The 14,322-nt window shown below is 38.8% G+C and overlaps 1 pseudogene; it reads left to right on the top strand.

Annotated features, from left to right (window-relative positions):
• LOC106145563 (antigen WC1.1-like) overlaps window positions 1-14,322 on the top strand; it is a 79,547-nt pseudogene that overhangs the window by 20,727 nt on the left and 44,498 nt on the right.

Raw genomic sequence — 14,322 nt, 5'->3', positions numbered from 1 at the left:
CCTTTAATTTTTTTCATTTGTCTAATTGCTCTGGCCAGTGTTTCGAGAACTATGTTGAATAGAAGTGGTGAGGGAGGGCATCCCTGTCTTGTTCCAGATTTTAGAGGGAATGCCTTCAATTTTTCTCTGTTTAGAATGATGCTAGCCTGAGGCTTAGCATAGATAGCTTTTATAATGTTGAGGTAATATCCTGTTATCCCTAGTTTTTCTAGTGTTTTGAACATAAAGGGATGCTGTACTTTGTTGAATGCTTTTTTCTGCGTCTATCCAGATAATCATATGGTTATTATTTTTAAGTCTATTGATATGGTGAATAACATTTGTTGACTTCCATATATTAAACCAGCCTTGCATCCCAGGGATGAATCCTACTTGATCATGGTGCACAATTTTTTTTGATATGTTTTTGTATTTGATTTGCCAGTATTTTATTGAGGATTTTTGCATCTAGGTTCATTAGAGATATTGGTCTGTAGTTTTCTTTCTTTGAAGTGTCTTTGTCTGGTTTCAGAATCAGGGTGATGTTGGCCTCATAGAATGAATTTGGAAGAGCTCCCTCTTTTTCTATTTCCTGAAAAAATTTGAAAAGTATTGGTATTAGTTCTTCTTTAAAGGTTTTGTAAAACTCCGCTGTATACCCATCCAGTCCTGGGCTTTTCTTGGTTGGTAGTCTTTTGATGGCTTTTTCTATTTCCTCCTTTCTTATTGGTCTGTTTAAGTTGTGTGTATCCTCCTGACTCAATCTGGGCAAATCATGACTTAAGAAATTTATGGGTGTCTTCACTATCTTCTATTTTATTGGAATATGGGGTTTCAAAATAGTTTCTAATTATCTTCTGTATTTCTGTAGCATCTGTTGTGGTATTGCCTTTTTCATCCCGTATGTTAGTAATTTGAGTTCTCCCTCTTCTTCTCTCTGTTAGCATGGCTAAGGGTCTGTTGATCTTATTTTTTTTTTGAAGAAACAACTTTTAGTTTTGTCAATTTTTTCAATAGTTACTTTTGTTTCAATTTCATTGATTTCAGCTCTAATTTTAATTATTTCTTGCCTTCTTCTACATTTGCTGTTGTTTTGCTCTTCTTTTTTTAGGGTTTTGAGATAAAGTGTGAGATTATTTATTTGTTGTTTTTTTTTTCCTTTTTTTGAGGAATGAACTCCAGGCAATGAATTTCCCTCTTAAAACTGCTTTCATTGTGTCCCATAGATTTCAATATGTTGTGTCTGTATTTTCATTTATCTCTAAGAATTTTTTTGATTTCCTCCCTTATGTCTTCTATAACCCATTGATCATTCAGTAATATATTGTTCATTTTCCAAGTGATGCAGGATTTTTCCTTCCTTCTTTTATTGTTGATTTCCAGTTTCATTCCATTATGATCCAATAAGATGCATGGTATTATCTCCACACTTTTATAATTTTTAAGGGTTGCCCTATGGCATAATATATGGTCTATTTTTGAGAATAATCCATGTACTGCTGAGCAAAAAGTATATCCACTTGATGATGATTGATATATTCTATATATGTCAGTTAAGTCTAGGCTATTAATTGTGTTATTGAGTTCTATAGATTTTTTTATTCAAAGACATAACAATTATCAATATTTATGTACCAAAAATGGTGCTGCTATGTTCATAAAACAAACTCTCCTCAAGTTCAAGAGTCAAATAGACCACACAACAACATAATGTTAGTTTTTCTCACCATGACTCTTATTTCACTATCATATTTTCTATCCTTTTTTTTCTGTGCTTCATTCTGCATTTTCCCATGTTCTTCCACTTACTATTTTTATTTTGTTCTAATATACAGTGCTGTTAGACTCATCCACTGGTTTTTTTTTATTTTTAGCTTTCTGACTTTAAAATACAACTCTCAAATATTTATTGGATTTTTTAAAATAATTTCTCTGCCAAGATGCACATCCCATGAAACCTTCAAAAATGTATTTTGTTTCTTCCTTGAAGTAAATTTAGGGAAGATCACCTTAAGTAAAAGTGATTGAGGTGGATAGATATTGGGCACCATCTAAAAGAAAATTTATACTTTCAATTCATTAAATATGATATCAGTTTTCAAGATGTTTAATAGGATTTCACCTCTTTGGCCCAAACTAAATTATATTTGTATATTCCCAGGGAAATTAGGCAAATATGCTGAGATTTTCAGAGTTTCTCCTACTACCTTTGAATGAAAAATTTCTATAGGGGAAAATAGCTTATCCTAGTTGCTGAATCAGATAATAGCTGATTATATCTTGCTGCCCTGGGAGCTATTCAATGCTCTCAAGCAGCAACTGATATATTCCAAATAATGAGCTCTAACTAAAAAACTTTGGCATAATGAAAAGCAGAAATCTCTATTAAAATATACGCTCTGAAAAAAGGAAATTGATGCTTCTTGGTTATAGCTTTCACCTCAGATGCCTCAGTAGATTATTCTGTACTTTAATTCAGTTTTTGCTCTCCAATCCCTTCTGTAGGAAACCAGACTCAGCTGCTGACCCAGTGCAATGACTCCTGGTCTGACCCAGCAGACTCTACAGCCTCAGAGGGGCAGACTGCCAACTGCTCAGGTGAGCAAAGCCCCCAGCACAAGAGCCTTCCCATTCCCTGTACAAATGCCCACTGACATGACCCTGTCTCTCCTCAGACAGCAGACAGCTCCGCTTGGTGGACGGGGGCAATCCTTGTGCAGGGAGAGTGGAGATCCTGCAGCAGGGCTCCTAGGGCACCATCTGTGATGACAGCTGGGACCTGAGAGATGCCCACGTGGTGTGCAGACAGCTGAACTGTGGAGTGGCCCTTGAGGCCACCATCTCTGCTCACTTTGGAGAGGGATCAGGACCCATCTGGCTGGATGAGCTGAACTGCACAGGAGAGGAAGCTCACATGTAGCATGCCCTTCCCAGCGCTGGGGACAGCACAATTGCCATCACAAGGAGGATGCAGGGGTCATCTCCTCAGGTCTGTGGTGCACACTGTGCACAGGTGGGAGAAGGAAGGGGAGTGTCTTCAGGATGGTGTCTGAGCCCCAAGTCAGCAATCAGGACAGGGCAGATGGAAAGAATACTTCTGGTCCTTCCAGCAGAGATGAGGTGCTTTCATTTTATGCTTTAGAAGCTGAGCTTCTGTTCTTCCCTTCTCAGTCCTGTCTTCTGCCACAGTCATTCCTTACAGTGTCCATTTAAAGCAGTCATCACTCTTTTATGACCTATGGGTGCAACATCTTGACCCACTGAATTAGTTTTCTAATTCTGCTGTAATGAGGTAGTATAGATTGAGTGACTCAGAACAACACATATGTGTCATCCTATAATATGTAGGTTAGAAGACTGACCTGGATCTGTCTGGGCTATAAATAAGGTGTCATCAACCTGCAAGAGCTGAAGCTCTCGAAGACTCTTTTCTTGTCATTTTCATTTTCTAGAAGTTGCCTAATTCCTTGTCTCATGACCCCTTCCTTCTTCAAACCAACAGCTTTGCAACACACTGAGCCACATGTTTCTCTGATGAGGGCCAGAAATAATTATCTGCTTTTGAGGACACAGGTCTAAGGATATGATTATGTTGCACTCACTTATTAATCCAGGATGATCCAGGATAATCCATGAAAGATTTATTTTTAATCATGTCTGAAAAGTTCTTTTATAATAAGGTAAAATATTCACAGGCTCCAAGAATCAGTGAGAGGACATATCTGGAGCTCCACTATTCTACCACTCTTCTGTCCATGCTCCTTTTCTAAGATCTGCCAAATAGCTCCTCAGATAGTAGATAAAGAGTTCACTTCCAGCAGAGCCCCCAGGTCAGTGTTCCTGCATATTGATTTGCTAATATTACATTGTTGTAGAAACAGAACGAGAGGTACACGTTAGAAAAAAAAAGGTTTAAAGGACATAACTTCCAGTCTTCCACCTGGTGGGCACATTTTTAGCAGAGTTATCAATGAATATTCACTACTTAGAAATAAAGAAAAAAACATCAATAAGACTTTAATGTTCACTGAGCCCTGATATTTCCCTTTCCATTTCAGAGTCTCTGACCTTCAGGTTGGTAAGCGAGGAACAGGAGTGTGCTAGGTGGCCAAAGGTTTTTTACAACCAGACCTGGAGCAGTGTCTGCCACAGTCCCATGGATGTTATGACCTTGTCCATTATCTGCAGACAGCTTGGCTGTGGGGACACAGGGACTCTGGATTTCTTGATTCCTTCCAGGGAAGGTGCTAGACCCCACTGGGTAAATGGAATCCACTGTCAGGAAACTGATATATCTCTCTGGCAGTGTCCTTCTGACCCCTGGAAACACCAATCTTGCTCTGCAAAGGAGGAAGCTCATATCATATCTACAGGTGACCTACTGTATATTTCTATGTGTTTGTCCTATGCCTGTAAGTTGTTATTAGAAAAGTTTCACATATTCAAATATAATGGATGAGGTGAAACAAGTCTACAAAATGAAAACTGGATAGAGATTACCTGATCCACCTGTTGCAGTCCTGTTTCAAAGGCAGATGTAAGGAAACTATTGATAATAGCAATTTATGTGAAAAGAACTAGAGACTGAACTGAGAACATGGGAGCATGAAGTTATACTCTGATGAACATTCTTAGCAATTCCCTCATGCAGTCTTAAGTTATATTAGTTAATCTGTATTTCCTTAGTGAGAGGGTGAATGATTGGACCTGAGTTATACACGTTGCTTGCTATGTGCTCTCACTTTGTTCCCACAGACACAATCAACTTTTGGTAGGTACCATGATGATCATTTATTTCAGATGAGGAAATTGAGGTTAGGAGTAAACACTTTATCTTCCTCACAATTTCAATTGCGTGAATGGCAACTTGGGGAATCTAATACAGTAGCATGTTTATTCTGAAACAAAAAACCTCTCAGATTAGTTTGTTGATGGTAAGTAATTGAGTGATTTATAGGTAGAAACTTAATTTCAGGCAGGAGGACCAATACAAGGAGGAAATACCGCTGCAGTTTGCACTCCAGCCTAATGAAACACACCATGCCTAAATCTGAGTGTCATAAAGGTAGTGTAGGTGTTGTGGAAATATGTACATTGAGGAAGAGAGAAATCATATTTAAGTTGAAACTTAAAGAACGACTAGAGTTCCAGTGCAGAAAGAAAGCAGAACAATGGGTCAGTGTAAATATTGAGGTAAGAAGAGCATGGTGACCTTGAGGTACTGATAAAATCCCATCGTGAGCAAAGAAGGAGGAGGGTAGGAAGAGAGATACATGATTACCTGGATGCATAATAAAATCTAGAGTCCTCTCCAAGGCATGAGTCCCTTAAAAATCCTGTTGAAAAGCTGTTTATTTTATCTTCTCATCTGCACATTATGGGGAATTGCTGTATAATAAGGGCCCTTTATTTTTCTATTGAATCGACCTCCTCTCAGGCCATGTCCTCTTGCTTGATACTAAGCCTTTATCCATATCCTACTGCAAACTAGTATGCCCACTTTATCCCTATTCCAGAAAACATTCCAGGGGGCCCTTTGGAAATTGGAGCCTATCATCTTCTAATATTTTAAGACCTATAATGTCCCATTCAGTTTCATGTTCTAACAAACACCTGGCTGTCCTCTGAGAACAATGATGTCCTTATCATTGGGAGTCTCAGTGCTTCCCTTTCAATGGGATATTTCTGAGTCAAATCTTAGAGTAAGTACATTCCTGCTTTACTTTGTCATTTTCAATAATTTCTTTTCTTTTTCTTTTTTCCCCCATGTCCAGCTACTTGAAATTTGCTCCCTGAGATTGCTGGTGCCACCATTTCTGTTGTTGTCATTCTCCTGACTGATCACTCCCCGTCAATCAGGAAGGCTGCAGTACCAGTCTCCCCAGGCTCCTCTTTCTCCTGCTCTTCTGTCAGCATAATTGAATATAACTGAGATAACATTCTAGCCTCTCCATTCCTGACTTTCTACCCTTGAAGCATCCCTCACGCCCCATCTGCTTTATGGCCACACTATTGAACATCACTAACTGTCCAGCTTGAGATCTTGATTGCATTGTTTCTTCTCTGACTATTGCTACTTCTCCTTGTGGTACATATTCTTGATGCTCCTTTCCCAGATATTTCATCCTCATGCATCTTCCAAATATTTTCCCCTATCAGATTTTCAGTTTTCCACTCTCCTCATGAATGCACATTCTTTTCTTATCCTGATTACTCAATATAATGCCTCATTGTAATCCTTCCCGCTTCAAGTACACACAACTCCGTGGTTTTCTCTGTCAGTCAAAGACAAAAATAATATTACCACTTAGTTAATCACACCAGGGGATTAATTCACTGATTTGGTTAAGACGCATAACCCAATCATTTCTCTTCTAAAACTTCTTGCATTGTACCAACAAGAGCTTTCAGGGGTCACCTCTCATCCAAACCAAAACGTCCACCAAGGCTTGTGCAGGGCTAGGTCATGGCTAAAATAAGGTACATCCTCATTCTAGTGTCTGGTGTGTAGCTCAGTGGCAACGCACATCCAACCTGTTCAAATTTCTTGGCTTGAGCAACATCATAACTCAGAAAGAAGAAAGTGAATAACAGCAGTATCTACCACATAAGCATAAATCAACTATATAAATACAGTAATAATCAATTAAACTTAATAAAAACTAAAAAAGTAACAATAGATTAGGAAAATAAACAGAATTAATGAGAAAGTGGATTAAGAAAAGGAAATTAATTCATTGTTAATTATGTAGAGAAAAGATGAGAAAGAAGAGAAAATCCATTTGAAGAATTTAAAAATGCATTAAATACAGAGTAGTAAGGAAAATATAATTTTATACATACACACACACACACACATGAAAATTCATAAAAATTTTTCTCAGACAACATACTTGCATGTAGACAACACTTTCTTGGTCATTTAACATTTGAATCCACCAGGAATGTAGGTTTGGTAGCCTAAAAATGAAACCAATCATAGTTTCTTTGAGTTCCCATCAAAATAAACTAGGATACAGTGTGATATGCTGGCTGCACTGAGCTCCTCATTTCCTGCCATGGAGGGTAAGGGAATACTGATGGAGCAGGCCATATTCATACTGGACAAATTTTGTTTGCAAATCTGGGTGCATGGCAAAAGTCAATATCACCAAAAGCCCTTTCTTCAGTAGTTTCTGGACCCAACTGGTGGGCACACACTGCTCCAAAGACTCATGCCCATGTGGGCATGCCGACTGTCCTAGCCATGGTGAATCCCTGGAATACCTGTAAAAAGTGGTGTAAGCTATCAAACCAGTGAGCTCCACTCTGGAGATGGGTCATGGAAATGGGGTTAATCACCAGTTGTGGTCTCTGAGCTCTCAGATATTACTTGCATGTGCAACCACTTGAGACTGGAATCACCCCTCCTCACATAGAGAAAAACAATGTGTCAGTGAGGCCTCTAGGCCCTTCTGTGCCACTAGGTCAGTGTGTTTGTGGAAGTCAGTCTTTCTATCTGAGACTGTAGGTGCTCACTTCCTTCACACAATCACTGTGGAAGATGACCCAGGGACCTGGAATTATGATTAATCCATATTTTATAATCCCAGTACAATTTATCCTGTACAATAGGACCCTTGTCAAGATAATCTCAGAGTTATAGCACTCTGAGAGCTTGCTGAGCAATATGATGGACTCCTTCTCTAAAACTGTCTTGTTTTGCAGGAGAAGTCCATCTCAGAAAATCTCCCCAAACTTGTTCTAAAACTTGTAAGAACCATGTGTTTCTCCCATGGTTATCCATTACATGGTTACAGCTGTAATTGAAGTTGTAAATTGCTTTATACTTTTCTCTGGGCTGCCTTAATGATTTTCCATATCATTAACATTTCTAATCATTTTGATTTGTTCCCAGTGTTCTTCCTCTATCTCAGAATACAGTTTCCCTTGTGTTCCCTGACTCTTTTCACTCACAGAGTCATAAAAAGTGTACTTCTGTTCTGCTACTTGCCTCCTAATCAGAACTCCTGGCAGAAAATCCAAGCAGAGATTAGATATATTTGGAGGAACAAGTAGCATTCCATCATTCCTAGTGTCATTTGGGCAATGTCAATATCTGGCATCATTTATTGAGGGAGGTTGCCCAATCTACCTTAAGCAAATGCAAATTTAAAATTACATACCCATATTTGAACTATGAAGGCTAGAACCATTAGTGAAATAAATTGCATTAACTATGGTTTGTCTTATGATCCATTTATTTTTCAGTCTTAATGTGTATATATTACTTTTTTTTTTACTGGATTCATGACTGTCACCTGAGACTTCTGATGATCTTATCCCATATCTTACTCCATCTCCTGTGCTCTGACCCTTCCAATCTAAGGCCATGGGTCCTCAAGCATATGTCTACAAGAAGCCAATTCAGATACTGGCCCATTACAGAAACTCTTAGAAATCATTCAGAAAAAGACACATTCAGCTACTTAAAGTAGGAAATCTGGCATTGCTCAAAGTTTTGTCACATAATATACAGAAGTCTACCAATAACAAGTTTTATTCTGATCAGATCTACATAATAACTTCTACTCAGATTGGATTACATTGTATTTAATTCACTATTTCTTATTTTTTCACAATTAATTCTCCTACATGTGATGGTAGAAACTAAGGATGGAACCCAGTGCCTCAAATTTGTGAGGCAAGTGCTGCTGCCCTAGTATAATGAATGACTTCTTGTCTTATACCACAAGCACTGAATTCTGAAAGTAGATTCTCCAAGTGCTTTGTTGAGAGAGGGTGTACCATATGGCAGTAGAATCCTTCTCATTCTCTTTGACAATACGTGACATCATTGACATGATTCTTTCTCCTCAGAGAGCCCACAGCTCCGCCTGGTGGATGGTGGCAGTCGGTGTGCAGGCAGAGTGGAGATCTTTCACCAGCATTCCTGGGGCACTGTCTGTCATAACAATTGGGACTTGAAAGATGCAGATGTTGAGTGCAGACAATTGGGCTCTGGAATGGCCTCCAATGCCTTGCTCTTTGTACAAGGGATTTGGGCTCATCTGGCTGATGGACCTGGCATGCACAGGACAGGAGGATTACTTGTGAAAGTGCCCTGTCCTGGGCCAGAAAGAGAACAACTGTGAGCATTCTAAAGATGCAGGAGTAATCTGCTCAAGTATTGTCAGTGCATTCTCCACTACCTAAGAGAATGGAAAGTTCCAGAAAATAGTGTCTGATTCCTGGGAGGCTAAGGGATGAATTGTCTGCAGAGGAATAGGATGCCCTTCCCTGAATCAGTGGATTCAGGGATAGCAGTGGATGATGATCTTCATTTATTCCTGTCCTGTAAATCTCTACTATTGTCCTTTCCCTTCTTAACTCTCTTACTTGAAAAGATTTTTCTGTAGAGTATTTCAATTTAAAATCAGTCTTCATATTTTTTTTCTCCAGTTTACTATTTTTTAGGATTACATACAAAATTAGCACACATACTCTGTTTGCAGGACTTGTTAAAGGACAGGCAAGAATGAGGCCCTACTTTTCTCAGTTGAATTCAGTGTTTGTATATATATAGTCAGAAGTATTTTTACACTGGGTTAGTATGTGAATGAGGACAGGGATGTGATTAAACACATCACAGGGGAGTTTATGGATTAAGGGAAAGTTGCAATTCTCTTTTCCAGATTTAGACATTAGAATTATCATTTCATTGGCAGGAAGGGCCAGAGAACTGTGAGTGAACTGCCCTGATTCACAATTTCTCCTTTCTCTACTACAGTAGAATTGCTCTACATTTCTTTTTAAGCAACTTCTGTATAAACTCATCTTGGGAGGTGAATTAAACACTGTGCTCCAATATCAATGTAGGAAGCAATAAAATATTAACATATATTTATTATGGTAAGACATTATGTAGTTTAGGACTCAAGATCAAGGTGTTTATTCAGTGATCTACCACAAATACACCACATAAACACACACAAAATAGCTTTATATGAGAAAATAATCAAGATGTATGAAAATAAAAGATCCCAGGTAAGAGCCTGCTTTTAAAAAATAATTTTTTAGTTGTAGATGTACAGAATACCTTTATTTTATTTATTTACTTTTATGTTGTGCTGAGGATGGAACACAGTGCCTCACATGTGAGAGGCAAATGCTCCACCACTGAGGTACAACCCTAGCCCAAGTGCCAGACCACGTGCCTGCTTTTTTGATAATAAAAAGAAAAAACACATTGAAGGAGAGAGGAAAATAAGAGTTGTCCTTTCCCTTAATCCAAGCAGCCCAGCATAGATGCACCCTTGTTGGGAAATGGAAAGGTGATTACGTCCAGGCCTTAGACTTGAAACTCAGAACTAAGCTGGTGCCCAGTAGAGCCCAACAATCCTTGTCCCCATGCCAGTAACCTCAGATAGAGACTCTGGACCTGTGTTTAGTTCGGCAGCAAAGAGACTGTATCCACCACCACTCCTCCAAGCTATCTTGACAGAAGGAAAATCAAGACTTTACTTGCTAAGGAGCAGGACACAAGAGCAGAAACAGGTTTTGTTTTAGAGCAAAATGCCAGGCCCACCATGGTGATACTCAGCACTCAGTAGGTATTACAGTCCTCAAATGTGGGACAGAGTTCATAAAGAGAGCAAGACCTGTGTGCTGGTGGGACACACTCAAGAAGAGCCTATGGCTGGTTGTAGGAGTCTTGGGCTATGAGTTCACCTCAGAAGTAGGCAGCTCATAGCATTGAAGGCCTTGGTCCCTCCACAGTTCTGTGTTGCCTTGGCAGGCTGTGGCCTCAGTGTGTGACATAGCATTGCAGCATTTGTGGCCACAGGACCTCCCTCCTCATTGCTTCCCAAAGAACCAGGCAGCACACTATGGAGAGACTTAAGTCTCTGCTTGAAGGTGAAAAGTCCAGAATTGACCTATAAACTTTGAGCTCTTTTCATTACATATTATAAGAGAGTTCTCAGGGATGAAAGCTAAAGATTCTCAAGGAATCAAGAGAAAAAAAACACATAAGGGTGAGCTCATTCACCTAATATGAACTTCCTAATAGGAAACATGTAGACAAGAAAAGAGTGCCATGAGATTTTTATAGAACTGAAGAAAAAAATCTGTCAATAAAAAATATACAACACAGCAAAGCTGTACATTACAAACAAAGGAAATACAAATACATTAAGTCATTATCAGACAGCCCCTCCAAGTTATCATATAATACAGCAATCCACTGATGAGCTTACATTCAAAGAAAATGAAATCAAGGTATTGAAGAGACATCTGTACTCCCATGTATATGGCAGCACTACTGACAGTAGCTAAGAATCAGAAAAAAATCTGTGTCCATCAACTAACAAATGGATACAATGAAGTACATTTGCACAATGGAATACTCTTCAGCCAAAAGTGGAAGACGAAGAAGAAGAAGAAGAAGAAGAAGAAGAAGAAGAAGAAGAAGAAGAAGAAGAAGAAGAAGAAGAAGAAAACCTTGACCTGAAAAACCATTAGGATAAGTGAAATAACTCAGGCCACGAAGGACAAGGGTCTAGTAATCTCATTATATGTCAAATCTGAAAGAGTTGATCTAATAAAAGTTTAGAAGTTTAAACTACAATTGTGATTACTATAGGATGGAAAGTGTAGGGGTTAGAAATGTAAGGCTACAGACTGATAAATCAGTTATAGGTTTTACTTAGATAGGAACAAGAAGTTCTGGTGCACTGTTGCACAGTTAGGTGACTGCAGATAACAATAAGAAACATTTCAAATAACAAGAAGAGAGCATATTGAAAATTTTCACAGAAGGAAATGAACAGTGTTTGAACAAACAAGATAACACAATATACACATGCATCAAGAGATCTATTTAGTCCATTAATAAATATACTTTATGTTGAGGCATCAGCTGAAATATATTTAATTTAAATGGAAAAAGGAAGGAAATGCTACAGGTGACAAGATATGGGGGAAGGTTATGTAGTTTATATGTGATGGATGCAGTAATACAAGAGAGGTGCACTGAGAGGTAAATTTGATAAGAACAAAAAGGGAACAAATAGAACATTTTGAGGAAGATAGAGGAAGTTTATAGTGCCTGGGCTTAAGACCCTGGTTTAGAGTGGTGACTCTGTGTACATTTGTGTGAATTCTGTACACCCTCACTATATAAAAGAAGAAGAATGAATTGTAGGAGTGACTCAAAGATGAAGTATTGAGGTGAGAATGTGGGGAGAAAAGGCCCTGTGGATGACACCATTTTAAGACATGAAACTTGCCCAAAGAAGCAATATATCCTTTAAGCAAAGAATCAGACAAGGATATATCTGACTATAAGTTTTAATTTACTTTAGAGAGAATGATTCATGTGAATCAGTGGACCTCTGCAAATGCATTTTTCTTTCTTTTCCCAATTAGATCTCTCATAAAGTTTGAATGGCTTGAAATGGTTGGTTTTGGTCTGCATTATTTTCTTGAAATGTTTTCACCCAGCACCTAAAAATATTTCTGGAACATAGCAAATTCTGAAAAGAAATTAGTATTTTGTATTAAAATACAGGGAAGCAGACTTTCCTCAATATGCTCCTCGAATGCCTGTCTCCTCTATCAGGCATCAGTGGAAAGTTTAGATTATGTCTCTTTTGAAGATCCCTTTGCCCCATTTTACCTTTCCTGAATACACACATTTTTGCCAATTTCTGGTCCTCCAATGATCACTCTCATTATCCTCTTCCTGTGCCTCAAAGGGAAGTTTATTCTGCCACCTCTGGCTTTCAGAGATGACTGAGAAGCCCAAGAATACAGAGCAAGTTTGGTTTTCAAAGAAGATACTGGGATCTATGTGGACCTCTGCCTGGCCAATGTCTCCACATCTGATAGAGACATTCCCATCCACTTGGATGACACAGTTTTGTGCCCTAAAGTGTATAGTAAGATTGTGAAGTCATGGATGATGAAAGAGATGGATAGAAAATCAAGGCTTATGATCAAAACCCTATAGAACTGGTTGTATGCAAATGAGTCCCAGCTATAGGCAGGGTAGAGGAAGCAGTCTTGGTATTAGTGAAATAAATGAAGGGTAATCTTGAAGAAAGATGTTGAAAATCAACCTGGCCACCCTGCCTCTTTTGTTTATCTGGATAAATTTGAGCCCAATGGTGATGGGAAGTGAGAGAGGTCATTTCCACAAGCTGAAAGAGCCCGAGATTTCTAAAAGATGGGATGTGGAGAATTGGGGATCTCCCAGGAGCTGATACAGGTACATAAAGAGTAGTTTCCTGGAGCCCAGGTCCCTACAAGCTCTTCTGGGACTTGACTGAAGTGTTTTTGCAAATGAACCCAGTTTGTAAAGTGGAGGCCACTTCTGTTAAATAAGAGTAGAGATGAGGCACCAAGGAGCAAAGAACATGATATATCCTCAGTGATGGTCTGGAGGATGGAGTGGGAGGCAGCTGGGATGTGGGGAAGTTGAAGCCAGAAGAGCTATCACTTAGAGGCAGAAATGAGGTCATGGTGGAATGATCTGGATGGCACAATGTTTCTAACCTCTAACAAGTCACTTATTCTTACCAGATCTGTCATCTCTGTTAAGGCATAAGGATGTAGCATATGAGCTTCTTCAACAATATATAGTTTTTAGTAACTTTTAACACATTTAACACTGTCAACAGCATTTATCACTGTGGAGCTTTAAATAGCTATGAAAAGGGCCATTATGCCAAGGAATGTAGGTTACTGGAGAATTCAGATAGAGAGTTTTAGGAAGGGAAATTGAGACTGAGAATGAATTTAGTATAAACACCACAGTACCTTATTTATTTATACAGGAATCAACCAACACCCAGACGTTGCCTGTGAGCTGCTCATCTGTGTGTCGCTATTAGAGAAGCCACCCAAAGAGTTCATTTTCTGCCATGTGCCAAACACACACCCTGCACCTTCAGTTCTTTTTAGTGCCAATCCTACAAGCTCCTTAGGCCACAGAGCAGGACCACATTCCTTGGTTGGTTGCTGTGGGCTTTGATGCATCCTCCTTTTGTACTGAAGCATGAGTGTGTCTCTAATTCTTCTGATTTATGACATAATAAGCAGAAATTGTTCTTTAGTTTTCAATATGTAGCTGTCAAACTTTAAGGTTTTTGAAGTTACTTTTAATTTTTGCTGTGTTGATCCTTTGGAGTTTTCATGGAATTTGGTTCCATGTATTAACTCTCCATTCAGTGGTTCTTGGTAAAAATTCTCTTTCTCTGCTATGCCTCCTATATACACGTAAGTCCTGATATCTTTCAGGTGAGATTAGGAAGAATGATTTCCTTTAAAAGGACAAGGAGCTGGAGAGTAGGCTTCAGTGTC

The sequence above is a fragment of the Ictidomys tridecemlineatus genome, chromosome 6 (genome assembly GCF_052094955.1).
Source record: "Ictidomys tridecemlineatus isolate mIctTri1 chromosome 6, mIctTri1.hap1, whole genome shotgun sequence".
In the NCBI taxonomy this organism is placed as follows: Eukaryota; Metazoa; Chordata; class Mammalia; order Rodentia; family Sciuridae; genus Ictidomys; species Ictidomys tridecemlineatus.
Note: the sequence above shows the minus strand (reverse complement) of the source record. Positions and strands in the feature narration are given on the sequence as shown.